Source organism: Dendrobates tinctorius, unplaced genomic scaffold (genome assembly GCF_039654945.1).
Source record: "Dendrobates tinctorius isolate UK_male_01 unplaced genomic scaffold, ASM3965494v1 ptg000022l, whole genome shotgun sequence".
Lineage (NCBI taxonomy): Eukaryota > Metazoa > Chordata > Amphibia > Anura > Dendrobatidae > Dendrobates > Dendrobates tinctorius.
The window spans coordinates 70,845,339-70,856,676 of record NW_027361690.1 but is presented as its reverse complement, the minus strand read 5'-3'; the positions used below and the strand labels follow the sequence as shown (position 1 = coordinate 70,856,676).

The window sequence follows — 11,338 nt, the reverse complement described above, 5'->3', positions numbered from 1 at the left end:
TTCTGATCCAGCGGCAAGACATGGTTATTGCCCTGAGTACCAATTTTTAAATTAACAATGGGTGCACACTATTGTTCTCGGGCCAACTACTTTAGGTTGAAAGTTGTGTTAATTCCTGCCAAGTGTCGCAGACCATCCATCAAACCGTTCCCAGATGTTTGAAGTCTACAACACCAAGTTTGACGTTGCCACCACAAGGCCGCTTCACCACCAAGAGACCAATCACCTTCTTGGAAGCAAGGCAACATTGTTGTTCTGTGGTCAAAAAATTAACTTATTTGGCCAAAAGTTTTAAAAAATGTTTTCATATTGAAATAAAAAATAACAATGTTTGTCATGATGTTTTTATTGGTTTAAAAATAAAGTTATCTTTTCAAAAAGTATGGTTTTTTTATATACATTAGCCTAAGGGGTCTACACAAGGGCTCAATCTCTAACTGTGTCATGGGTATATAAGCGCAGGACTATGGGATGGAGGATATGTATGATGGGTATATGGGCACTGGACTATGGGATGGAGGATAATCATTAAAATTTCTTATAACAAACCACACTTATTAAATAGAAAGCATAAAGCACATCAAATTAACATTCATAAATTTTTTTATTACAGAAAAATATAAAGCAACATTTTTGTGAGAAAATTTTTTTTTTTTTAATGATCTTGTTATCTTCTTTTGGGTCGGTTAATGTTCTTCCATCCTTCTCTGCTGGTCAGGCTGCACAACACCGACACAGGAGTATTTCCAGTGCACGGCACCTTCTGGACTCATAAAATAGTCAGTAAAGGTTTCTCGCACACATGCAGCCAAGTTGTATGGCCTTCCCTGACCCACGTTGCGCACTGTATTAAATACTGGGTGCTGGTACTCCACATCTACCTCTAGGCTGTACTCATGAGCATAGTTATGGAATACACAGCATGCCTTAATTACAGCGTCAACGGTGTCTGTATCCAACTGGATGGGTGTGTGAAATATCCTCCACTGACTAGTCATGATTCCAAAGGGGCATTTCACATATCTGCGTGAACGACTCAACTGATAATTAAAAATCCTCCGCCGGGCATCCAGTCCCCTTTGTGGGTATGGGCGCAGCAGGGTGGTCATTAAGGGAAATGCCTCATCCGATACCATCACAAAGGGAACTGGATGTGTGGAACCCGGCAAAGGTCGTGGGGCTGGAAGCGTTCCGCAATCTCAAAGAATTTGCAGACCAATTTGTGATGTTCGCAACACCCGAGTGTCCCCAGTACTGCCATAGGCACCAACATCAATGACAACAAATTTGTAATGTGCATCAGCCACCGCCATCAGGACCACAGAAAAATACTTCTTATAATTAAAGAAGCGTGATCCTGATCGTGGTGGCTGCTGAACCATTACATGTTTACCATCAACTGCACCTATGCAGTTTGGGAAATTGGCCACAGACTGAAAGCCCTCGGCAACCTGTAGCCAAGTCTCCTCAGTTGGTGAAGGCATCACGATGGGCTGCAACTTCTGCCAGATAACGTTACATGTGCACCTGACAATTTTAGAGATGGTGGATTTACCAACTCTAAATTGGAGGTGTAGTGTTGTAGCTCACTCCTGTGGCCAGAAATCTGAAAAGAAAAGATTATTAGAAATGTCACACAAAAATGTAAGGGAACCTGCCAGCAGTTATGGCCGCTATAAGATGCAGACACCGCCTTTCAGGTCTTATCTGAAGCATTCTATAATGCTGTCGATAAGCCCTAAAAGGCAGTGGCCGCATCTTATAGCAGCAAAAAATGCTGACAGGTTCCAGGTGGGTTTTACACATCAGGATATTTCCGGTACCGTAAAACACTGTACCAAAAATATCCATGTGTCTGTGTGTGTGCGGCACACATGTTGGAACCGTGTGCCACCCATGTGCTGCATCATTACCACACGGATGACTGGAAGGGAAAAAGCGCTACAGTAAGCGCAGTTACGCGGTGGCAGTTGCTGAAGTCGAATCCCATTGTTTCCTGATTGTGCTGAAATCCGGCAGAGCAGAGGAGAATGATGACAACATTTTCATCACCTGCTGCCAGGGAACAGCGCTTCCTGTAGCGCTTTTTCAACAGTACCAATGTGTGCCACATAGAGGACATTAATGTGTGTTCTCCGTGTGCACATGTGCGGGAAACTTTGTGGACCGTGCTACTGGTAAAAATCTGACATGTCAGCGTGTTTTGCCCACGGACACACGGTCCATGAAAACACGCTGACATGTGCTTAGACCCTTTCATTTGAGTGGGTCTATGTGTGTCAGTGTCTCCGGGACATGTGAAAACTTTCACTACATGTACCGGACACACTGTCATGTGGAAGAGGCCTAATGACATACAAACAAAAAATAATTTACTTACCCCAAGGTGATGAGCAGCCTTTCCTCAGAAGAGATCGCCTTCCTCATGACCGTATCGGACAAGGTTGGATGGGGTGACAAGATTCCGAGCAGTCTGTCAAGTGCAGGGATCGGTGTTGTGAATTCACGTTCTGGCCTACCTCTGGTTGCTGGTGAAGGTAGTGGAGATGGTTGTATTGACAGAGGGGTCGCGAGTTCTCTTTCCGGGCTCCCTCTGGTGGTTACAGGAGGTATTGGAGCTGATCTAATTAACAGAGGCCTGCCACCTGATAATGAGGAGGACGATTGGACATTGGGAGTTTCTGACTGGATTTAAGACAGCCGACTCCCTCTATCCCTGGTGGTGATTTTTCCTGCCTCCTGAGGTCTTAGTTTCCAGCTCAGTCCCTGCATGCTCAAGCTAAGTCTTCTTTTGCTATTGTTCACATTTGATTTGGTTTTGTCTATTTCAGTTTTGTGTGGTCAGCCAGCCCCGGCTGGGGCTGTGCTGAATTTCCATCCTTATGTTAGTGTTTGTGCCAGTTTGTTTTTGTCCCTTATTAGATTGGCCTCTCTTTGCTCTGTTTTCAGAATATACCAGAGTGCTGATACAGTGGGCGAAGTCTAATGACTTCAGTATTTTTTCTATCAGACGTGTTGGGCATTTTTTGCAGGGTTTTTTACGTGATTGCAGACAGTGGCTTTCCTTTCCTGTCCTGTCTAGTTAGTTTGGGCCCCATCATTTGCTCAGCCTATTTTCCTACCTGCGTTTGTGTTCTCATCTTGTCTCACCAACAATATATGTTTGGGGGCTATCTATTCCTTTGGGGTCTGCTCTGGGGCAGTTTAGATTTCCCCTTTCTTGCTTTAGGCTTATTTAGTTCTCCGGCTGTGTTGAGGCGTCTAGAATCATCGTAGGTATGCTCCACGGCTACTGCTAGTTGTGTGGATAGGATCAGGGGTCTGCAGTCCGCTTAGTTACCAACCTCTCTGGTTATCTGTGGCTTAGCTTGACCTTGCTTTCCTCCTCGGTGACCCAATCACAACAGAATCACCAGCCTAAACTGCAGATTCTAGGGTACACAAAAGCAGGAGAGAATTGTAAAAAAAAAATATATATATACATATTTTTTCCTCTTTTTCTCTGGGGCCGCAGTAGGATTATTTCTTTAATGGAGATTAAGCAATTGTCTGATCGTGTTGAGCAGCTCGCTGCTGAAGTGCGGGGAATTTCCGCCTATCTCGCTCAATCACCTGCTGTTGAAGTGTTTTCTGGGGATCGGTCTAAATATTTGAATTTTAAGAATAATTGTAAATTATTTCTTGCCTTGAAGCCTAACTCATCGGGGAGCTCTGTGCAGCAGGTTAAAATTGTCATTTCCTTGCTGCGCGGCGATCCCCAGGATTGGGCTTTTTCTCTGACACCTGGAAATCCTATTCTGACTAATTTGGATGCATTTTTCAAGCCTTGGGGTTGTTGTATGATGAACCTAATGCTATTGATCAAGCTGAGAAAACCCTATTGGCATTGAACCAGGGTCAGAATTCTGCAGAGTTATACTGTCAAAAATTCCAAAAGTGGGCGGTCCTTACTACATGGAATGATGGTGCCTTAGCAGCTCTCTTTCGGAAGTGTTTATCAGAAACCGTAAAATATGTTATGGTGGGATTTCCTGTTCCCTCTGGTCTTGACGATTCTATGTAATTAGCCATTCAAGTTGATCGGCGTCTATGTGAACGTAAAATTATATCAAGGAGTCGTTGGAGAAGAGTCATATTAGACCATCCTCTTCACCCTTAGGTGCTGGGTTTTTTTTTGTGACCAAGAAAAATGGTTCATTAAGGCCTTGTATTGACTATCGTTCCCTTAACAAAATCACTGTTAAATATCAGTACCCCTTACCCCTGATTTCTTATTTATTTTCCAGAGTTAAAAGTGCCTGCTGGTTTACCATGCTTGACCTTGGGGGCGTATAATCTTATTCGCATCAAGCACGGGGATGAATGGAAGACAGCTTTTAATACTCCGGATGAACATTTTGAGTACCTGGTGATGCCTTTTGGGCTCACTAATGCCCCTTCTGTCTTCCAATCTGTTATGAACGATATTTTCCGGGACTTTGTGGATAAGTTTTTGATCATTTATCTGGATGATATTTTGATCTTTTCCAGTGATTGGGATTCTCATGTGGAACATGTCCGGACTGTGTTCCGGAGTTTGAGGGAAAATTCCCTGTATGTTAAGGGATTGAAATGCCTCTTTGGAGTACAGAGGATTTAATTTTTGTGATTTATTTTGTCTCCGTCGGCTATTGAAATGGACCCGGCCAAGGTACAGGCCATTTATGATTGGGTTCAGCCCACTTCTTTGAAGGCTCTCCAGAAGTTTTTGGGTTTTGATAATTTCTATCATAAATTTATAGGTAATTTTTCTGGTATTGTTAAACCACTGACTGATTTGACCAAAAAGGGCGCTGATGTGATGAATTGGTCTCCAGAGGCAGTCTCGGCATTTCAGGAGCTTAAGCGGAGATATACTTATGCTCCGGTTCTACGGCAACCTGATGTCTCACTTCCATTTCAGGTGGAGGTAGATGCTTCTGAGATTGGTGCAGGAGCTGTTTTGTCCCAAAAAGATCCTGTGACTTCTAAAATGAATCCCTGTGCCTTCTTTTCTCGAAAATTCTCTCCATCTGAACGTAATTATGACGTGGGGAATCGGGAATTGTTGGCCATGAAATGGGCATTTGAAGAGTGGAGACATTGGTTGGAGGAAGCTAGACATCAAGTTGTTGTCCTCACCGACCACAAGAATTTGATTTATCTTGAATCAGCCAACCGCTTGAATCCTAGACAGGCTAGGGGGGCCTTGTTTTTCACGCGTTTTAATTTTGTGGTCTCTTTTCTTCCAGGCATTAAGAATGTTAAGGCGGACACCCTTTCTAGGAGTTTCTTTGCGGATTCTCTTATTGTGACCGAGCCTACTGCCATTTTAGGTGAGGGGGTAGTTCTTTCTGCCATCTCGCCCGATTTGAGACGTGCCCTGGAGGAATTTCAGGAGGACAAACCTGAGCTTTGCCCTATGGGAAAATTGTATGTTCCTGACAAGTGGAGGAAGTGAGTAATGTCTGAAATTCATTGCTCCGTGTAGGCTGGTCATCCAGGTATTTTTGGTACCAGAGATTTTGTGAGTCGGTCTTTTTGGTGGCCTGCCTTATCTCGTGATGTCAGGAATTTTGTGCTGTCCAGTGGGACTTGTTCTCGGTCTAAACCCTGTTCTCATTCTAGTAGGTTGTTGATGCCCCTGCCGGTGCCCAAGAGGCCATGGACCTATATCTCAATGGATTTTATTTCTGATCTTCCTGTCTCTCAGAGAATGACTGTTACCTGGGTGATTTGTGATAGATTTTCTAAGATGATCCATCTTGTACCACTCCCAAAGTTGCCATCTTCTTCAGAGTTGGTGCCCTTGTTTTTACAACAGGTGGTTCGGTTGCATGGGATTCCTGAGAACATTGTGTCGGACAGAGGAGTCCAGTTTTTTTCCAGATTTTGGAGATCTTTTTGTTCCAATCTGGGAATTCAGTTATCTTTCTCCTCTGCGTTTCATCCTCAGACCAATGGGCAGACTGAGAGAACAAACCAGACTTTGGAGTCCTATTTGAGATGTTTTATATCTGCTGATCAGGATGACTGGGTCTCATTTTTGCCCTTGGCAGAATTCGCGCTAAACAATAGAGCTAGCTTTGCCACTTAGATGTCGCCCTTTTTTCTGCAAGCTTGGGTTTCATCCTCAAGCTTGGGTTTTCTTCAGGGCAAGTGGAATCTTCGACCTGCCCAAGTGTGGACACTGTGGTAGAGAGAATGCAGCAGATTTGGGACCAAGTGGTGGATAATAGAGATGAGCGACTTTGCCTTTTTTCGGGTCGAGTCGGGTTTCATGAAACCCGACTTTCGCAAAAGTCGGGTCGAACGCAATCGGCCGATTATCGTGAAAAGTCGAAGGCCGACTGGAACACGAAACCCAATGCAAGTCAATGGGGAAGAAAGGTCGGCAGTGAGTGGAGGACAGGAAACACACCTACAGTGCCCATTTTAATGCCAAAAACATCAATTCTTATTACTTAAGCTTGTCAACCTTAATTTACTAATAATAGTTATGCATTGAAAACTGGGGGTTATTTGGCTAAAGTTGTGTGTGTGGGGGGGCTGGCTCAAGATTTTCATGGGCCCAGGGCCAAAGAGTGTCGCTGGGCTCCTTTAACACATGCCACAATTCATGATCCTCTGATACGGCAGAGAAATAGCGGTATAGCACAATGAAAAATACTTCACTCCTTACATCACATGACTGATATCCATTTTAAATTCTCCAATAGCTCCAAAAACGGACAGTATATTACTCCATACAGTATTATGGCCACGGTATAGTGCGCCATACAGAGTAATGAGGCCCATATATTTCTCCATACAGAATCATTGGTCCCATATAATGTTTGAAACAGTATATGATGAGCTCCACATAATGCTACAGTATATGTTGGTCCCCATGGATGAAGCTCCACTGTTTTATGGGCCCAAATAATGCTCCATACATAATGGGCCCCATTTCTAATGCTCTAGTGTATAATGTGCCCTGTAAATGCTGCTCCATTGTCTGATGTCCACCTTTGGAATGCTCCAGTGTATGGTGGACCCCATATATCATTCTCCAGAGTATAGTGCTCCCCAAAAATTGCTCCCAACCTTTAAAACAATTAAATAAGTCTCCTCGCTAGGGAATCCCTGTACTCTGGACTCCTCGTCGCCCCCATCTTCCATCTCTCTGCACTTGGACTGTTTAGGCAGAGGGCGTACAGACGTGATGTCATCGCGCTCTCTGACCAGAATGTCACTGCCAGGAAACGTGGAAGACATCACGGCGGTGGAGCAGGGAGAGGTAAGCATTTCAACTTTGCAAGTGCTGTGATCCTGAGCAAGCAGGGGGGGCCCACTCATTGGTGATGGCACGGGCACAGGGCCCCTTATAGTACGGCAGTGTGTTTGATGGCGGGTGGACCCTCCCACCGGCAGAGACACTTTTGCGTACTATAAGGGGCCCTGTGCCAGTGCCGTCGCCCATGAGTATGCCCCCCCACCTGCTCAAGGAACCTGCACTTTCATCTGCACCTTCCTCTTTGTCACCGTGTAAGGTGGTATAGTATGCGGGAAGGGGAACCTGAGTTTCATCAGGGTCAGATTCTTGCTGTGTAGAGTGCGAGGGGAATGTAGTGGTCTGGGTCAATGTACCAGCAGAATCATCTAGCAGTGGCTGGGCATCAGTGCACTTGTGGTGCCCCCAGGAGTACGGTCGCCACAGTGGCATTACCTTCCTCCTAGGGAGTGTGATGTCATGCTTGGGAGCAACGAAGGATCTCTCTATCAGTTAAACCAACACACAACACAGTTCCCACACCACGCCAGCAGGGAGACCTCTGAACCTGACTGCTGAGGAACTGCTCTCTGTGGTCGGGAGGAGGTAAGTTAGGGCAGTCTGTGAAGGAAAGGGGAAGTATGTGGATGTGAGAAGGGAAGCTGGAGGATGAGCAGAGTTAAGGCTCACTCCTAGCTGGAGCGCATGGTTGGGATTACGGTCTCCGAGTTTGTAGGGACACTGATGGTCCTGCAGCTGAAACCAGAGGAAGTAGCAGCTGTAAATGCTCTGTTCCCAACTAAGGCTCGGAGGCCCCAGCAGCGACGTGTGTGAGCCAGAAGGAAAAGGCTATGGCTGCCTGCCATACGAGAAAGTTCCAAAAGAGAGTCAACAGGGGGAACTTCAGTGAACTCAGTACTGCGAGTACTTCAGATAAGCGCTAGAACGGAGGCCACACTACCTATCTGCAGAGAGAGAATTCCAAATTTGCTTCCAGGCTGACCAACTCCTTCTCCATCTGTACTCTGGTTCCTGGACGGCACTTACCAAGTACAGGTAAATGAACTGTACAACTGTGTCTGTCATCTTTCTCCTGCGCCTTGTGCACGGCTCTGCTATCCTGCACTGCACACCATCTACCAACTCTCATCTGCCCTGCGACTACGGCCCTACCCGTGCAGGGCTTCTACATCTTAGCTGCACCACAACATCTGTCCCAGAGAAGCGACACTGCAGCGCTGGTCAGTCTGATCAGAAACCACAGGTGGCGTCACGTATCATTCACCTATAAACATTATTCACCCCTTTGCATGGACGCCCAGGGCCACGGACCGGGTCACCACCACCGTGACACATCCTTCTGAGACACCGACCCCACTGCCCTGGCTGGCGACCCACACTCCATGTCAGATTCATCTTGGACTGGGGAATTCACGATTTGACTTGATAACCCAGGCATGGTATGTGAAAAGAGCTCAATGGAGTAATCTGTAGTGTGACCTGCCACATCCTTCACTTTTGGTAGGGGTGAAGGACACAAGGAAAGGTGTTGTTCCTGACCAGGAGCCTCCACTGACGACTCAGTGCTTTTATTTTTTGAAACTTCAGAAGAGGAGGCGATAGAGCTGGAGGCTTTGTCAGCAATGTAAGCCAAAACATGTTTCTGAAGCTCCGGCTTTAAAAGCGGTTTACCTACTCCCAGAAAAGGGAACCTTCGAGGCCTTGTGGAGCCAGACGATGACGCAGGCTCAACATCTCCTGCCTTAGGTGCTATTGTGCTTTTGCCACTACCAGCAGATGCACCACCACCACCACCGCCATCAGTACCAGCTGGCAACCCTTGCCCACTTCCATGGCCTCTTCTACCATGCTTCCTAATTTTTTGGGAAAATGTACCCAAAATATCACCAGCTATATGGTACTGTAAAACAAGGTGCAAGGTGTATATAGTATTGGGGAGAATTTGAATCTCCCTAGAGATTTTAGGAGGCTGAACAATTATCTCAGGCCCACTATAGATTACACCTCAATTTAACAGGCTGAAACTGGCTGGTGTATGACAAGGTAGTAACATAGTAACATAGTAAGCCCGAAAAAAGACATTAGTCCATCCAGTTCAGCCTATAAAATTCTGTCAGAATAAATCCCCTGATCTACGTCCTTCTAAAGAACCTAACAATAACTGTAAGATACAATATTGTTTTGCTCCAGGAAGACATCCATGCCTCTCTTGAACTCTTCGACTGAATTCGCCATCACCAACTCCTCAGGCAGGGAATTCCAGATTCTCACTGTCCTAACAGTAAAGAATCCTCTTCTATGTTGGTGGAAAAACCTTCTCTCCTCCAGATGCACAGAATGCCCCTTTGTGACCGTCACCTTCCTTGGTATAAACAGATCCTCGGAGAGATATTTGTATTGTCCCCTTATATACTTAAACAGGGTTATTAGATCGCCCCTCAGTTGTCTTTTTTCTAGACTAAATAATCCTAATTTTGCTAATCTCTCTGGGTATTGTAGTTCCCCCATCCCCTTTATTAATTTTGTTGCCCTCCTTTGTACCCTCTCTAGTTCCATTATATCCTTCCTGAGCACCGGTGCCCAAAACTGTACACAGTACACCATGTGCGGTCTAACCAGAGATTTGTACAGAGGCAGTATAATGCTCTCATCATGTGTATCCAGACTTCTTTTAATGCACCCCATTATCCTGTTTGCCTTGGCAGCCGCTGCCTGGTACTGGCTGCTCCAGGTAAGTTTATCATTAACTAGTTAGAGAAAATACCATTTATAACCACCCTCTGCTTTCTATCACTAAGCCAGTTACTTACCCATTTACACACATTTTCCCCCAGACCCAGCATTCTCATTTTGTGTACCAACCTCTTGTGTGGCACGGTGTCAAACGCTTTGGAAAAATCAAGATATACCACATCCAATGACTCACCTTGGTCCAGTCTATAGCTTACCTCTTCATAAAAAACTGATTAGATTGGTTTGACAGGAGCGATTCCTCATAAACCCATGCTGATATGGCGCTAAACAGTTATTCTCTGTTAGGAGTGGCAGAAGGCACTAAAAAAAATAAATAAATAAAGTGCCTTTGCCACTCGGGGTCCACTGTGCGGTGGATGGCAAAACCGCTGCTGAGAGAGGCAGAGCACAAAAGCGGTAATGTGCACAGGGTTCTAACTCACCCAGGTGCAAAAAGGCAAACTCTGTTAAGGAACACAGAGCTGCACAAGGAAAAATACAAAGTAGTAACGCTGAGCCTGTTAACAGCACAGGATCTCAGCGGCACACGTACGGAAGCCAGAAACTGGAGTAGTTAAAAACGTCACTACCGAGTGGACTTACCTTGGACAAACGTGTGCTCGGCGTCGCAACTGCGCATGCCTGAACAGACTGCAACGGCAATATCGCAAGCGCGATGCAGGACGCTAGGCTGCTGGAAACGGTGGAGCTTGTGCGCGCTGGCGCTAGCGCAAGTACTGACTGAATACCACTCACTCACACAGACGTACTATCAGAGGGAAAGGGTTTCATAATGAGTCAGTCACCAGTCCAAGCATCCATCACCATACACACAGCAGCAGTATGAAAATACAAGCGCATGGCAGAACGGCCATGCGCACTTTTTATAGCGTACGGGACCTGCCGGAAATTTCCAGAGCCCTGAGCTAAGCCAATGAAATCAGGAGCAGGACCTGAGCACCTGACTCCTGAACTCCAATGGGAGCTCGTCCCGTGGGCATGCTCAGAAGCTGGAAAAAAGGACTTAGCCTCTGGTGACAAATGTGAGAATCTGGATTCCCGCATAGGCATCATAGAACTCAGATTCGTAACATTCTCATTGAGATAATCCGGAATAACATCCCTCAGAAACCCTTCAAATATTTTACCAACAATAGAAGTTAGACTTACTGGCCTATAATCTTTATTTTTAATCTTTTTTTAATCTTTATTTTTATATAGCGCTAACATATTCCGCAGCACTTTACAGTTTGCACACATTATCATCACTGTCCTCGATGAGGCTCACAATCTAAATTCCCTATTATTCTATAA

General features: G+C 45.5%; 1 pseudogene; it reads right to left on the bottom strand.

Moving 5' to 3' along the window:
* Positions 1-686: 686 nt before the first annotated feature.
* LOC141084423 (uncharacterized) overlaps positions 687-11,338 on the bottom strand; it is a 64,897-nt pseudogene continuing 54,245 nt past the window's right edge.